Raw genomic sequence first — 15,356 nt, 5'->3', positions numbered from 1 at the left:
TTTTATTTGTGCATACAGAACTGGGGTACAGGCCAGAGGCTCAGGGGCAGCAAGAGGCTTCACCAGAGACAGAGTGTGGAGCAGAACAAGCAGATCAACGAAGAACACTGCTGAGGGGAGCAGTGGGCAGGTCAGGAGAGTTCTGCCACTCCATGTGGTCACCTCCGGGGCAGGCGGGGATCGAACACATGCTGCAGTGGCTTTAGCTTCTTAGTGCTGTGCTTTAACCCGCTGCGCCACCAGGAGGGCCCTTCACAATCATTTTTAATGGTTACATGATAACTGTATAGATACTTTAGATGTATTCAAATACATCTGCCTATCTACCCTTATCTATTAGGCTAAATAGCAATTTCTGCTATAAGTGTGTGTTTTAAAGACAGGACTTAAACTTGAAATGTATGCCCAACTTTGAGAATAATTATTTGTCCGATTAGTGACAAGTGACACATAATTATGTGATTTTTTCATAACTTTAATGGTTACTGAAGCAATATTTGTCTTTATTTATTGGCAGTTCTTATATTTTTTCTTCTGTGAATTAGCTCCTACCATTTGTTCATGAATACAGTATTGTTCAGTGCTTTTTATATCTTACTTTAAAATGCATACCTTTTTTGATTAATGCTAAATAAACTCTAGATAGAATTTAAATGTCAGGAAAGCAAGTAATAGTTGGCCTAAGATCTGTTTCTTCACTTAGTCATCCCACAGTTTACCCACTGCTTACCAGTCACTCAATCTTTTGTTCACCCACCAATTACATTAGTGGGATCTACTTATGTAGCCTTTAAATTGAGTTTGTTTGCTTTTCTTTGGATATCACCTGCATTTCCCATTAAATTAGAATGTAAAATGAGCTCTCTATAAACAACTTACATACAAAAAGTTTATGTGGTAGCAAAACAGAATACATATTTGGTGGGTATAGTTCCTGATGTGGTTAATAGACTTGTTAAACCTGAAGCCATCTGGCCCTCTCTGATAGTGCAGTGGGTTAAAGCACTGCACTAAGAAGCTTAAGCCACTTCTGCATGAGTTCAATCCCCGCCTGCCCTGGAGGAGATCCACATGGCACAGCAGACCTCTCCTGACCCGCCCGCTGCTCCCCTCAGCAGTGTACTTCGTCGATCTGCCTGTTCTGTTCCCCACTCTGTCACTGGTGAATCCTCTCACCCTCCCCATCTCTCGCCTGTATCCCAGTTCTGTATGAATAAATAAATAAATCTTTAAAAAAAAAATCTGAAGCCATCTGACCAATGCTGAAGTCGTTATTTGTTCTGATTGGTCCAGGACCACAAGAACAGCTGTGTCTAGTGGGTGGTGGGTGGGCCTGGTGCTCTGTGCTTGTGCTGTGTGATTTGGGCAGACAAATTTGACAGGACCAATTTCTCAGGAGTAATTCAATCTGACACAGACTCCAAGATTAAATTTCAAGATAAGAAAGTTTAAATTGGCTTCAAACTAGACAATATTTTTAATCCAATAGATATTAACAGAAAATGTCATTGAAAACTTACTATTTTTGTTCTGTTATTTACAATCATTTAAATTTAACATTATTTAACCTTGCTGTGCCGTAGCTTCTTCATCTACAATATGGGGATAATAAAATTTAAATTATAGGCTATTTTGTAATATTACATTATATTATATACTTAAGAGACCTAAAACCCTGCCTAGGTTATACTTTTTTCCTCAATAGATGGAAGCTGTCTCCAGTGAATTTTAGGATCCAATTTCAGATTTAATATAAAGTATAGAGTGGCTGATGTCGTTTTAGAACTTTTTTATGATATCTTTAATAGAGATAAGAGACCGCAGTACATATTAAAAGTTCTTAAATATTTCTTCTACCATCTTTCTGTATAAGAATTTTTTCTACTTAGTTCAAAAAGAGGTAGCCTTGTGTTACAATACCGAGGAGAGAAGGGATGCAAGTAAACAGGAAAAGATGTTGCCACTTCATCCTAGCTGTGATCTGCTGCTTGTTCTTCATTGCTGACAAAATGATGTCCATGACATACTGTTACTTCAACTGAATAAACAAAATACTTTCAAGATTTTTTCTCTTAAATCTTTTTTCCTGAACATTCTGCTCAAACATTGGTAAAATTATCATTAAGCTAAAATAATTTGCACACATTACACTTGCAAACAGTTTTATCAAGGTTTAAACCTTCACACTTCAGGTTGGACTGGTAACTTGTAAGGTAGAGTTGCATTTTAAATGAATGGTTTTAATAGGACACTTCTTTCTCTCTCTTATTTAGTTTAGTCCATTCAGCCTTCCTTTTCTTCCACATTGACATTCCCATAACTTATTCATCTTAGGGTAGTTTGCTGACTCAGTACCACCCTCAGCACTCGTTGTCAATCATTGACATGTCCAAAGAAAAGCTGACTTGGTAGAAGATAAAAATGCTCCTTTTGATGTTTAGTTCTACAGCATGGGGGTTAGGGTTGAAAATAAGAATAGGTTTACAAAATAGATAATATAAAATTAAATGAGTAATGAAAGAGGAAATCTGCAATCTTAATAGAAGAGAAATCAAAACACAAGAATGATGGTTAAGAAAGAGGAAAATAAAATAAGAAAATAAATAAGGGTAATAAAAGTAACTGAAAACAAGAAATCCTGTTGATAATGTTATTATATGACATGGTGATACTTAAGATTTTGGCGGGTGGGGATGAAACTATCAATTACGAAGATTTTTTTTTATTTTCTTAAGAATGAAGCAATTGGACTTCTTTGGTAAGTCAAAATAGTTACACAGGTTGTAACCTCTTTGATCAATAGAAAACTAGCTTTCCATAAAACAGATTTTCTATTGATTGGTGACATCATTTTCATTAATGAATACACAGGCTGTTCTCTCACTGCACATCTATGTGCAGGCAGAGTAGGATTTTCTTCATAGTGGTCAGCCTTGATCTTTGTGTAAAAAATGGACTGTGAACTGTCTTATTCTCATAGGCTTCAGCAAGTCCTAGAGGAAGACACTTGTCTAGTAAAAGTCCCAGAATCTTCTCTGTGCTGAAGAGTACACATTAATAGTTGTAGAATAGAATAAATCTTGTTTCTAGTTTGCTCTAGGATAATTCACCCTTAGGTATAACAATATTCCCTGCCCTTTGTCAATGGCTTTCAACCCAGGAGGTATGAATAATTTTACAATAATTCACTAGATGGCAGTTCTGGGTTTAGTGTAAAAACAATCTTTCACATAGAGTAAGCTGTGCTTGTGTTTGGCTATGCTCCCTGGTAGCTAATACCACATAGCAGTGTCTGGGGGGAGAGAAGAACAATTAATAACATGGACATTTGGTAAAATAACAATTATTTGATTTCTGTAGAAAAATGTATTACCATATACACGCCATTTGTCACGTAAGCATAATGCACAGTCATGCAGCGGTTCTTTGTTGCATTATTAATCTAGTAGAAATGTAGAGCAAAAAAAGAAAATAGAGATATTATACAAATTGAGTGTATGCATACTCAAATGCTACCAACTCTGTTTTTAAATGGCAATTTATAATCCATTGTACATTTCTGTCTAAACTGAAAGTTTTTTGCTCTAGAATTATTTTAGATGGTATGAACCAGTTGCCAAAGTTTTCTGCTGTAAGGCTTAACCTTAAATACTATTGAACATATTGCATGAAACCAGTGCCGAGAGCTGGCAGGAAATAGTTATTTGCTAATTTAATAATATATTTCTTGTCTCAAAAGCATTCATTGCTTGAAACAAGATGAGGTGAAATGAGCCCTGAGCAGTTCTGTAGCATAACTTTAGATCCCAACTATGCTGTTCAATGCTATTGTATCTTCATGAAATTTAAATCAGTATTATTATTTTACCTGATGCCAACCCTATGTCTTTGTATTATTTCATTTTTTTAAAGATTTATTTATGTTTACAAACACTAGGGTACAGCCAGAGGTGTAGGGTGTGAGAGGATTCACCAGAGACAGAGTGGGAAACAGAACAGGCATATCTGCTGAAATACACTGCTGAGGGGAGAATTGGGTGAGACAGAAAAGGTCTGCTATAACATGTGGGTCACCTCTCTAGCTGGGGATTGAACTCTGTGCTGCAGTGGCTGCAGAGAGCTTCATAATGCTGTTTTTTAACCCTTTGTGCTACAGGGGAGGGCCTTCTTTGTATCACTTTAATGCTGATATAGTAATGTCAGGTAGTTTAAATAGTGCAGAGTTTTTGGTGGTCAATTATTTGTGTTTCATTTCAGTCTTTTGGTGACAGAAAATATTTCACCATAAAGTTGATTTAGGCTTTCAGTTAATGCTTTGAGTTAACTGAAGCATTGGAGATTTGGAGTAATCTGACGGGGTAAATGGTCACCTGTCTAGAGAATCCAGGATACAGGCATCAACAGAGATGGAATTATCTGCAGTCTACACAAACCTATGTTGTAGATGCCCTCTTGCTATGGATCCCGTATAAAAATTGGAGGTGAATGCTAGGAATGTATTACATGATCCTATACTGTAAAATTTGCAAAAGTAGGTTATTTTGGGTCTTTTTTTCATAAAGTGCTCTAAAAATGTATATAAACACTAAGCCTTCTTATTTACCTATAGGGATTTATATCTGGATAGATGTATGGCTGTATGGATGGATGGATGGATGAAGTAAGTTAATATATCATCCTATAGTACCTAAGACATAATGTACATTTTCTTCTATCTGTGTCAAAGAAAGTAGTTTGCTTATGGAGATCTTTAATAGTCAAAGTTCTTCAGAATCATAGCATATTTTTAAAGGTTTACTTTTATTTGTTTATGCATATAAGAATGAGGGTGTAGAAGGTGGGGTGAGAGGATTCACCAGATATAGAGTGGGGAGAAAACAGGCAGATACACTGATATACACACCAGAGGGGAGCTGCGGATGAGACAGGAGAGGTCTGCTGTACCATGTGGATCATCTCCCTGGCTGGGGATTAAACTCATGTAGCAGTGGCTGGTAATAGCTTGATAGCACTGTGACATTAACCCCTGCACCATCAGGGAGACCCAGAATCATAGCATATTAACAGGAGACTTGTTATAATGAATTGGTTGACATAATTACAGGGGCTGAGATGTCCCATGATCTCCCTTATGTAAACTGGAGACCTAGCTAAATGGGTGGTGGACATCCAAGGTTGGTCATATAAATACTAATCTGAAGTCAGAGTATAATATCTCAGCTCAAGCAGGCAGGCATTTTTATTCTATCTAGGCCTTTAGAGGATGATATACACCCACACTGGGGAGGAAATCTTTTTCTGAGCCTTCCAATTCATTGCCAATCTCATCCAAAAACACCCTCACAGACACACCCAGAAATAAATTTTAATCAGGACACCCCATGCTCTAGTCAACTTGACACATAAAATAACCATCACAAGAGTGCTGTAGGAAATGAAAATTGCTACCATGACTTAATGTACTAAAAAGTGTTCAGGTAGCTTCCATATTTTCAAGCTTCTGGAAGTATCATATTAGTGAGTCCCTCGGTCTTTGGTTTTTTAATTTTCAGTTCCATTTATCATTTCCTATTTTCAAGTGATTATTTTTGTTACATGGAGTACTTACTGTTTGTGTCTTAGTGGTAATTTTATGGTTTAGTTGAAACAACTTGGAAACACCATTAATGATGACCTTATTGTAGATTTTGTGCCTTACAAAATAAGCACATGACATTAGTACTTGTAAATAATTTAAGAAAATCATTGATATTGGGGATTAATATCAATTAGATTCATTGATTTTGTACTGCTAGGAATGAGTTTCAAAGAAATTGAAAGCTTTTGAACTAGATAAAGGGCAAGTATTTCTTAAGAAGGCCAGTTCCTCTTGCTCTGGCCTTTGCCTGCCTCTTTAATCTGGTCTTCACTTACTACCTTCCTTATATTTTATGTATCAGTGATATCGAGCTACCTATAGTGACCTGAAAATGCCAAAGTATTTTATGCCTTCATTATTGTAGCATGGTGTTTCTCTCAGCCTCAGATACCCTTTGCTTGCTTATTTGCCTGGTAATTTTCCATTCATCACTGAAAAATCTTGCTTTCTGAAATTTTCTCTTATTTCTGTAGCTTTCAAGACAGAGTTAATAACTCTCTTTGCTCCTTCTATCCTTTTTATGTACCTAACACTGCCAATAATGACATAATTTATTTATGAATGTACTCTCACTTATAGACTGCAAACTCCTTGAGGACAGGGCCAGTGTATTATTCATCAGCTTCACCTGAAACAGCCAGACATTTCAATACATACTTATTGAGCAGAACCACTTGGATCAGGGTGTTCATGAAATAAATTAAAAAAAAGTTCTCTTTTCATCTCTCTGTTTTCTCACTTCAAAAACTAGAATCAGAAGTCCTAATTTGCTAGTAGAGCGAACTGATTTTTACTACCTTTCAGATATTACCTAAAGTAGAGATCTAGAGATTTGAGTTCACGAAGTACCTGCCTTCAGGTACCTGCTTGACTGTATGGTGCTTGACTGGATACTTCTTGACTGCATGGTGCATAGAGAGCTTTTCACCATCACTGAAATAACTCAATTAGAATCGCTGTGAGTAAATGCAAGGTCTTTGTAATTAAATGACTTCATTCACTTTTTTAATGCCTGGATGCTGATAGTTTTAGGCCCTCTTTCCTTATGTCCTGCCTCTGGACAAGCTGATACAAAAGCTCAGTTGCTTCTCTTTGGTGCCTCTGGGAAGTTCAAGATTTGCACTTGGAAACTTAGCCTGATCCCACCTTCTAAACGCCCCAACACTCCACGCCAGTCGTTTCCCATCCCCTGCCCAGCCAAGTCATTTTTGGACCTCTTTACTTTCTCCAGAAAATTTAATTCTGTAAATAAAACTTTTTATACCATGTTAATGTGGGTATGGTACTAACAGCCTTGACATTCAAATCATATTTTATATGGAAGCCCATCCTGATTCTCAGGGGCACCTACACAGCAGAGTCTAGGAGACTCACCAACTTTACAGATTATTTCTCATTTCCTTTTTCATTTTCTTTCTTATGTTCCCTTTGAGCAGTGTAATGGGCTTGAGTATTTTAGGTGCATTTCAGATGAATGACATGGGTTCTAACAACTTCCTGTCTGTCAAGCAGAGTCATACAATTGACTATGTACTTGTGGATTAAATCATAAGGTGATGTAGCGACACGTTACAATATCCAATTACAGCTGTTAACTGTCTTTCATAATAATCTTTATTTCCAAAGGAAAAAATGAATGATTGTTGAATAAGACCCCCTAGTAAACATGTTTATGCTTGAATTCAGTAGCTTCCATATAATCACACAATTTTTAGTAAAATCCTAACATTCTGGTATATTATACTAAAATAAATAAATCACTCCCCCCAATGTTTTCAAAGAAGATTAAAATACTCTTAGAATATTTTAATGTTTGAGATATGTTTTTCTGAGGTAACTTGTCCCCAAATTACACTTTGGTAGCTGATATTTCAATTGCTTAGATATGATTCAAGTCTCATTTACATTAATTGACTGTGTATCTTGTGTTGGATTGTATCACACATGTATTATTTTATTAATTTCCTTGTTTGAATTGAGGTCAAGGTAATGTGGATACTAAGGAATGATATTAATTAGTCTCCACATCATCTCTAAAATGTCTTCTCATTTCCACCTCACTTTTTAGAGATATGAATCTAGAATGAAATCTCTCAGTAGCACATCCTTTTTCTTAAGAGGGCAGTCTTTTAAATTTAAATGATTCTTGTAGCTAGAATGAGATCTATTTGAGGTCAAAGAGTCCAGATAATTTGGAGGATAAAATGTAGCCGGGAAGTGAGTTTGGCAGTTTAGGTCTTCAAAATACTAATCTGCTTTGTTTTAAATTAGGACAGCCCTGTTTGGCGTGAGCTCCAGTCAGAATGTAACATACAGTGTGAGCTGTTGGACTTGATCTGAGCTTTTCAACTGAAAATTACAAACCAGCAGCAGAGAGCAGTATGGAGCCATTTTTAAACTAAAGAACCAGAAGGCGCACCACAGAGCCCAGAAAGGACTGGGGGAAGGGTAGGAAAAGGTCCAAAAACTGCCCGAGGTCTTGATTTCCTTTTCTTTATGAATGTGTTTCCTCCCTGTGCAGGCCCATGTCTTGGATGAAAGTTTATACACACACACACACACACACACACACACACACATGAATTTTGCTCCTTTCCCAGTAGTGTGTTTTTTTTTAAAAAGAAGATTATATATATGTATATAATTTTTTAAACTAGTTCTTAACTTTATTTAGAGAGAATGAATATTGAACTAAGTTGTGTTGGCTGCAGTGCAATTCCATGGAGCATATATTAATCTACATTTTCTGTGCAGCCTGGATATTCCAGCTTTCACATTCTTAGACAAGCTTATAGATACAGTATATCTACATGCTGATTTCTTCTAGTATTTTCTCTTCGATTTCCCTTGGTAACTCTTTGAGTTTTCCCTTGGTAACTCTTTGAGTTCGAGGATGTTATTGTATTGTTGATCTCAGTTTGGCTAAATTTCTATCCAATTTCAGTCAGGATCAAATGCAGTGTTTAGAGAGTAAGAGCATGTGAACACAGAAAGCACTCTCTGGCCCTGTCATATTGTCTGCAAATGAGTGTGCTTTCATTTAATTGAATGTTCTTTTTTATATATAAAGAGAAATATCTATGTATGCCAATGCCCTGTCCACAAATGACATACGTTGCTGTTCTTATTTCCCGTCATCACAAAATGCCAACCTTTGAGTCACATTAGCCTTGGGCATCTAATATAGGTGATCTTTTCAAAAAGCTAGGGCCTTTCTTTTCTGTTCTCAAAGTCTGCCTGGGTGATTACCTCTGTGTGCTTTCTCTATGTGTATGGGTGGGCAGGAAGGGTTAGTGGCAAAGAAAAGGGGGGCTCTGAAAATCGAGTTGCATTTTTTCATAATGAAACTCTCCTGTCGCTGCTTAGTTTATTGCCCTCTTGATTACCGGGCATTGTTTGGCAAGGCGTAGGTCAGGAGAGTCGCTAGGCTTGTCATTTCCACAGGGGAATCTTAAATAACAGCCTGAATTTTTCAGCAATGGGAGGGAATTAAAAGGTTATGCCTTTCCTTAAGGCCACCTTCTGACCATGGAAGCGCTGGGCAGCTTTTCCAACAAGTGAATTTTTAGAACAAAAACAGATCATCTCTTCAGGCACATGTAGTTGGATTTTAAAGAATGATGTCATGGCATTTTTCTTTCAAGAAGGTTAAACTCATAAGATAATATGAAAACACTCATTTTACCCCTGCTAACCTGTAAAGATTTCATTTTGCTTCATTTATCTTCTCTCTTACCCTATGCTAAACCATCCCTGGCTTCGATGAAAGAATCATGTCTCCATTCATTTCCTATCTTGCTGAATTGCCTTCACATTTCCTATCATCTGCACATAATCCTATTCTCTCCATTACTGTCTTAATACCAAGAACAGCACAAGATAATGGATAGGCACTGTAATAACAGCGTGGCCTGTAGGAGCCCCTCGAGGGAAATATCTTTGATGCTGGTGGAATATTAATGCATCCTAGGTCCCTGATCTTCCTCTTTCACTTCATCTTCTGTTTTCTAAACTACATAATGACTTTCATATACATGACAAAAGCATTAGAACAGAAAAAGCCTCATTGATGAGCAGCAGGGCTGTGTGATATTAAGGAGTCCTATTCTTACTTCTTTGTACAGTTTTTGACCACCATCTGAGACTGTATGTGCAGGTAATTTCCAACTTGAATAGATACTAGTGTAAAGAAGCATAATCATATTGTGTTAATGCAAATGTCCATCAAAAGCATGGCATGAAGATAAATTAAAATATAATTCTTCAATAATGCATTTGTCCATAGGATGATTTGGACAGATTAAAAACAAACACCTTGATCTCACTTAGACAAGTGAGTGGATTGTTTCCAGGGGGACTAATCATCCACAGATTATGAATGGGCCAGTAAATCAAAGCCGCCTACATTAAACCTTGTAGATTAGGTTATACTTACAATTTGTTGTACATAATTTTCCAATAAAAGGGAAAGAATTAATTTTTTTGTTAAGCATAACTAGTGCAGCCTAGGAAAATTCAGTAAGAAATAATAGAAAATGTACTGTTGGAGCGACTCTTGGTAAATGGGAAGAGCTTTTTTTTTTTTTTTTTTTAAAGATTTATTTATTTGTGCATACAGAACTGGGGTACAGGCCAGAGGCTCAGGGGTGGTGAGAGGCTTCACCAGAGACAGAGTGGGGAACAGAACAGGCAGATAGAGGAAGTACACTGCTGAGGGGAGCAGCGGGCAGGTCAGGAGAGGTCTGTCATGCCATGTGGTCACCTCCGGGGCAGGTGGGAATCGAACTCACGCGGAAGCAGCTTTAGATTCTCAGTGCTGTGCTTTAGCCCGCTGCTCCACCAGGGAGCGCCCGGGAAGAGCTTTTGACTGTTTTCAGTGGAGGTAGGGTCTTTAGTCACTGGGAAGGAGCCATCACTTCAAAACTTTACCTTCTTTCCTGTTTTGTTGCCCTTTTCCCTTTTTTACTAGTGGTCATTGTATTATTTGCAAAAATGTTTATGAAAACGCAAAAAAGCTTAAAAAGTGAGTATCCAAGCTATCCTGAAAAGAGATAAATAGAAAAAGCCCGTGACATTTTCTTGAGCCTTTTAAAGACAGATCGGAGATTTTTCTTGTGTGCCTGGTTTTCCTTTTGCTTAAGTGATGTAATAAAGATTGAGATATGAACTTCTGTTTGCTGAACATACTATTTTTAGTAATTCTATAAAAAGGCCACTGGGTCTGGCTGCAGTTTTTTTTTTTTGTTTGTTTGTTTGTTTGTTTGTTTGCTTTGTTTTTGAGTCAGGAGACATGGAATAAGCATTGCTTTGTTCCAAGCTCACTACAAGCCAGCTGGTCACTAAGACGGTTGATAGAGATGTGTCCCTCCTGCTCTCAGGCAGCTCACAGTCTAGTGTCCAGAGGATAAAAGCAAAGAATCCAGCATGTCTCAGAGACTGTATTGGACACAGTGAAGGACAGCAAGTTAAGCGACACCAGCTCCTGCTTCCAAAGCATTTTGCATTGATAGAAGAGGCAGGTGTGTGTACCTGTAGTTTTAATTAAGTTTAAACCTACAAAGTGTGTTTTTAGGCACCTTAAAGTAAATTGCTGGGAGGAAGGGAGAGTAACTTAAGTCTGCGGAATTAATACCAAGGAAAGATTTGTGGGAAAGATGCATTTGGAAGGATCTGTAGAATTTAGACACAGTATAATTGGTGAAAAAGCTGAAGGGATTTAGGTGAGGGAAACAACATGAACAAAAACATGAAATTCATGTTCCAGAAATCAATTTGAGTGGATGAGGAGGCGGAAGATAGTGAGGCATATAATGGGTTGATGCCAGCTGATAGAATGTCGAAGAATCGGTACATTTTCAGTCAGCACAGGGACAATTTTGAAGGCTAGCCTTCACTGGAATGTAATTAGTGCCTGATTAATTTGGCAGTGTTGTGTAACTTGTAGAGAATAAAGGAGAGGCCATCAGGAGGTCTCCAGAAGAATGCAGTTTAGAACCAGATCTAGTAGATGAATTAAATGCAATGATGCCAAATAATAGCAGTCAAATGAAAAGCTCTGTGATCATCAGAATGTGGCAATGTAGTGAATAAAAGTAAGGATCAGGACTCTAAGAAGATGACTTTTTTTTTTTGCCAGTAGTTCTGGCATTTTTCTGTGATTTGCTCTTTGTGAAAGTCCTCTTTGGGATGAGTGGAGGTTTGAGCCTTCAAAGCACCTGGGGAACATTTTCTCAACAGGTTGTATGTCTCTTGGCACCAGGAAGACTTTGTTCACTTTTCCCAGGAGTGCTGGTCTCAGAAACACTGTCTTAATTCTTCTTTTAAGGATTAATATAAATTTGGCTTCATAGCTATAAAAGGACCCTCAATTGAGGGAGTAGACCAGAGTTAACATAAAATGTACAACTCTAAATTGAGAACTGGTGTCTATGCAAACCTGTTACATAATTCCCTGACTAATTTAAGTTCATGTAAGGTAGTGATTGCTACTTTGATGGCTTGAGAATGTGGAAGAAGATCATGATTGGTAGGGTTAATGAGTCTTCTTAAAAATTCATCTAAAGAAATAAGTTGTTTAACATGCAATTTCAGGGCCTTGAACTCTTAGAAACTAGAGTTTGTCACTTTAAAGCCCACTTGGGCTATTATTGTATTTACTTGATATTCTTCCCCTTACATGTGCTGCTTGGTGACCTCAACAGGCATCATCAGCAATAGGTGTGATATTAAAAGTAAATTCTTAAGACTATGCAAGGCATTTTCAACCAGACTTGATGGCAAAATGTTCCCTAGATGTTTCATTTTCAGCAACAATGTCTTTTGTTTTTACATAGCTTGTCTTCTCTCCTTCCATGAAATTAGGGTGATAAGGAGAATTGGTTGTTTCCTTCCGACCCATGAGAGAACATGGGTCTTTTTCCCTTTGAGTATAAAGAAATAAGGCATGGCCTAGAGACTGCTCTCTGTGAAAGACACGTTCCTCCCCTCCCCCCCTTTTCTTCCTGTATCTCCATCTCCTGCCACAGGGCATCTGGTTTTGGAACATACAATGTTCAATGTTTGAGTACTAATCCTCAATATAGACTTATGAAGTAGATACTAATGTCATTATCCTTATTTTAAAAATGAAGAAGCTGAGCTCAGAAGAGTTAAATCTTTATGTTCAATAATACGTGATTGAGCTTCTGTGACCTAAGGTTATTGACTCCACAGTAGATGTGGAATTCCTATAGCCACTACCCCATCCTTCCTCCTCAAACTGAGTCAATATATTTGTTCCATGACCCACTGTAGGATCATGACCTTCTTATGAAAAATAGTGAACTAGAATATATCCAGGGGAAGGTGACAGAGTTCATGAATGAGATGGTAGAATTTACATCATTTGGAGAATGACTGTCTGAGCTGGGATTATTAACTCAGATGTTTGCAATTTTCTTCAAATCTTGGAAGAAATGTTTGAAGGTGAGACTTGTTCTTTGTGATTTAGAAGTTAGGACAGTGTCATAGGTAGGAAAGCTCCAGAGAAGAAACAAACATTTAAAGTAGTGTTACAGAGTTTTCTAATCCTTTTATCTGTCTAAAATGACAATACGGGCACATGTGAAGATAGGAGTCCCCCCCTTTTACTCCACTAGCTATTAAACACCAAGTCACTTCTGTAGGCTATAAAAGACAAATCCTGTGCCTTCATGGAATTTCCATTCTAGTGGAATGAGCCAAATAATAGACATAGCAAGGTGCCTATAGATGCTTACATAAGTAAATATATAGTAATGTTGGTGCATCATGATAAATATTACAAAGGAGGGGAACTATCATATAAGGTGGCAAGTGATTCAAGGGGAGTGCTAATTTATGAATTTTAATGAAAACATTTGTTATGGTGATATTTGAGCAGAAGTCCCAAAAAAGTGAGGAACATAATCCTTTGCTATTAAGGAGAAAAGCATGACAGGCAAAAAGAATAACAACTATAAAAGCCTTGAGCTTTGTGCACTTGGTAGATTTGAAGAATAAGAATTAGCGATTTATTTGGGAAGGAGGCATGGTAGACTGGGGGAGCTTCTAGGTAAAGATTTAGGATTACTGGAGTGAAAAGGGAAGGAGTTTGAGCAGAAAAATTCTTTGCTTCCCTGAGTTAAAAGGTAAGTGTTTAATAACTAATGATGTTAGGAGAAGAAATTTTAAGCTTAATGACAAACAAAAGGGAGACTTTAAAGATTCTTTTTATATTGTAATATGATGTTCTTACATGGACTAAAAATGGACTTGAAATGTTTGGTCATTGCTCTGTAATTCAAGAGTGGCCAAGTCTCTGAAGTTATTTATTTAGATCCATCTCCTAGTCTTAGTGACTAAACCCATACCCCTACATCTGTTGAATACTAATTTAAAAATGGGCTAAACTCTTTTGAGACTCTGTGTGTTTTAGCTTCACTGAAACTATTTACTAGAAAAAAACATAAAATTTTGTAAGCACTGCTTTGATCATTTTTGAATGTTTTATATTCAAGTCCTTATTGTTAATTTTGTAGTGACATATATAAAAGTATATTTCCATTGGTAGGCAGAGGAGTTTGGTAAATTTAATTTAGAAAAAGTCCCCAAAGTGGAAAGTCCTTGGATCTGTGTGATGCCTTGCAAGAAAGGAAGAACATGTTCTCTTCTTAGAAGAGAAACTGACTACTGAGAAAAAAATGTACCTCTTATTTTTCCAAATGAAAATGGCCCCTTGCCACTTGAAAACACATTATGTGAACTTATGACTTCATAATATATGGAAATAATTCATTCCTTTATCATGCATATCCTCTGCTGATTTTAAACAACCTTCCAATTTGACAGTAAGCCCATTCTATTTTCAAATCATACTCTCGTATGTATTATCTTAGAGAAAATCTGTATTAATAGGTGAAGCTGCTATTTGACTCTTCAGTGTTAGTACATTCTATTGCATTTTTTTTTTTCAAGAGACATAACCTTGTTTACGAAACTTCAAAAATAAATGTGACCTGTGCAGGGCAGTTTCAACACATCCAAGTGTGATGAGATTGAGGCAGATGGGATGAGAGGAAAAAGGTTCACAAGATAAAAGGTTACTTCTCACTCACATTTTACCTTCATCATTTTTCTTTCCATAATGAATCCACAGAACTCTGACTACCACCAGAAAAACTTTAGAAAATACCATATGTTTCTGATGATCCTATACAACTTCTTAATATTTTTAAACATATTTTCCTTGCAACTATTTCTGTGGCATTTGGAGTTCATTGATATGCTATTTAGCTGAAGTCTACACTACAGTATCACAGCTCAGCCTCAATAAAGAACTTGTGAAATATAATACAGTTTCGTACATTTATTTGTTCAGATTCAAGAAAGAAGCTAATTGTGCAGTCTACATGTTTTCTCTTAATATAACATATAGTATTAAAATGGATAAGAAAGATACAGAGTTATATAAATATGCCAGACAAATAGGAATGTGATTTGAAAGCTTTCCACTTTTCCCAGGCTGTCTTAAAATGACTTTCTGCTATTTCTGTGGGTAGGTCACACATTAACTCATTTTACTTTCAGATGTGTAAAAAAATTATGTGTGAACAAGTTCCCTATGTTATAGATAATGTAACGTAACAATTGTAAGACAGTGTATTTAAAACTGATAATGAAAAGTCTATCTTTTCAAACAAACTTCATCCACCCAGTTTCA

Source organism: Condylura cristata, unplaced genomic scaffold (genome assembly GCF_000260355.1).
Source record: "Condylura cristata isolate star-nosed mole 26May11 unplaced genomic scaffold, ConCri1.0 scaffold00026, whole genome shotgun sequence".
NCBI classification, from domain to species: Eukaryota; Metazoa; Chordata; class Mammalia; order Eulipotyphla; family Talpidae; genus Condylura; species Condylura cristata.
The sequence above is the reverse complement of the archived record's forward strand: the minus strand, read 5'-3'. Positions refer to the sequence as shown.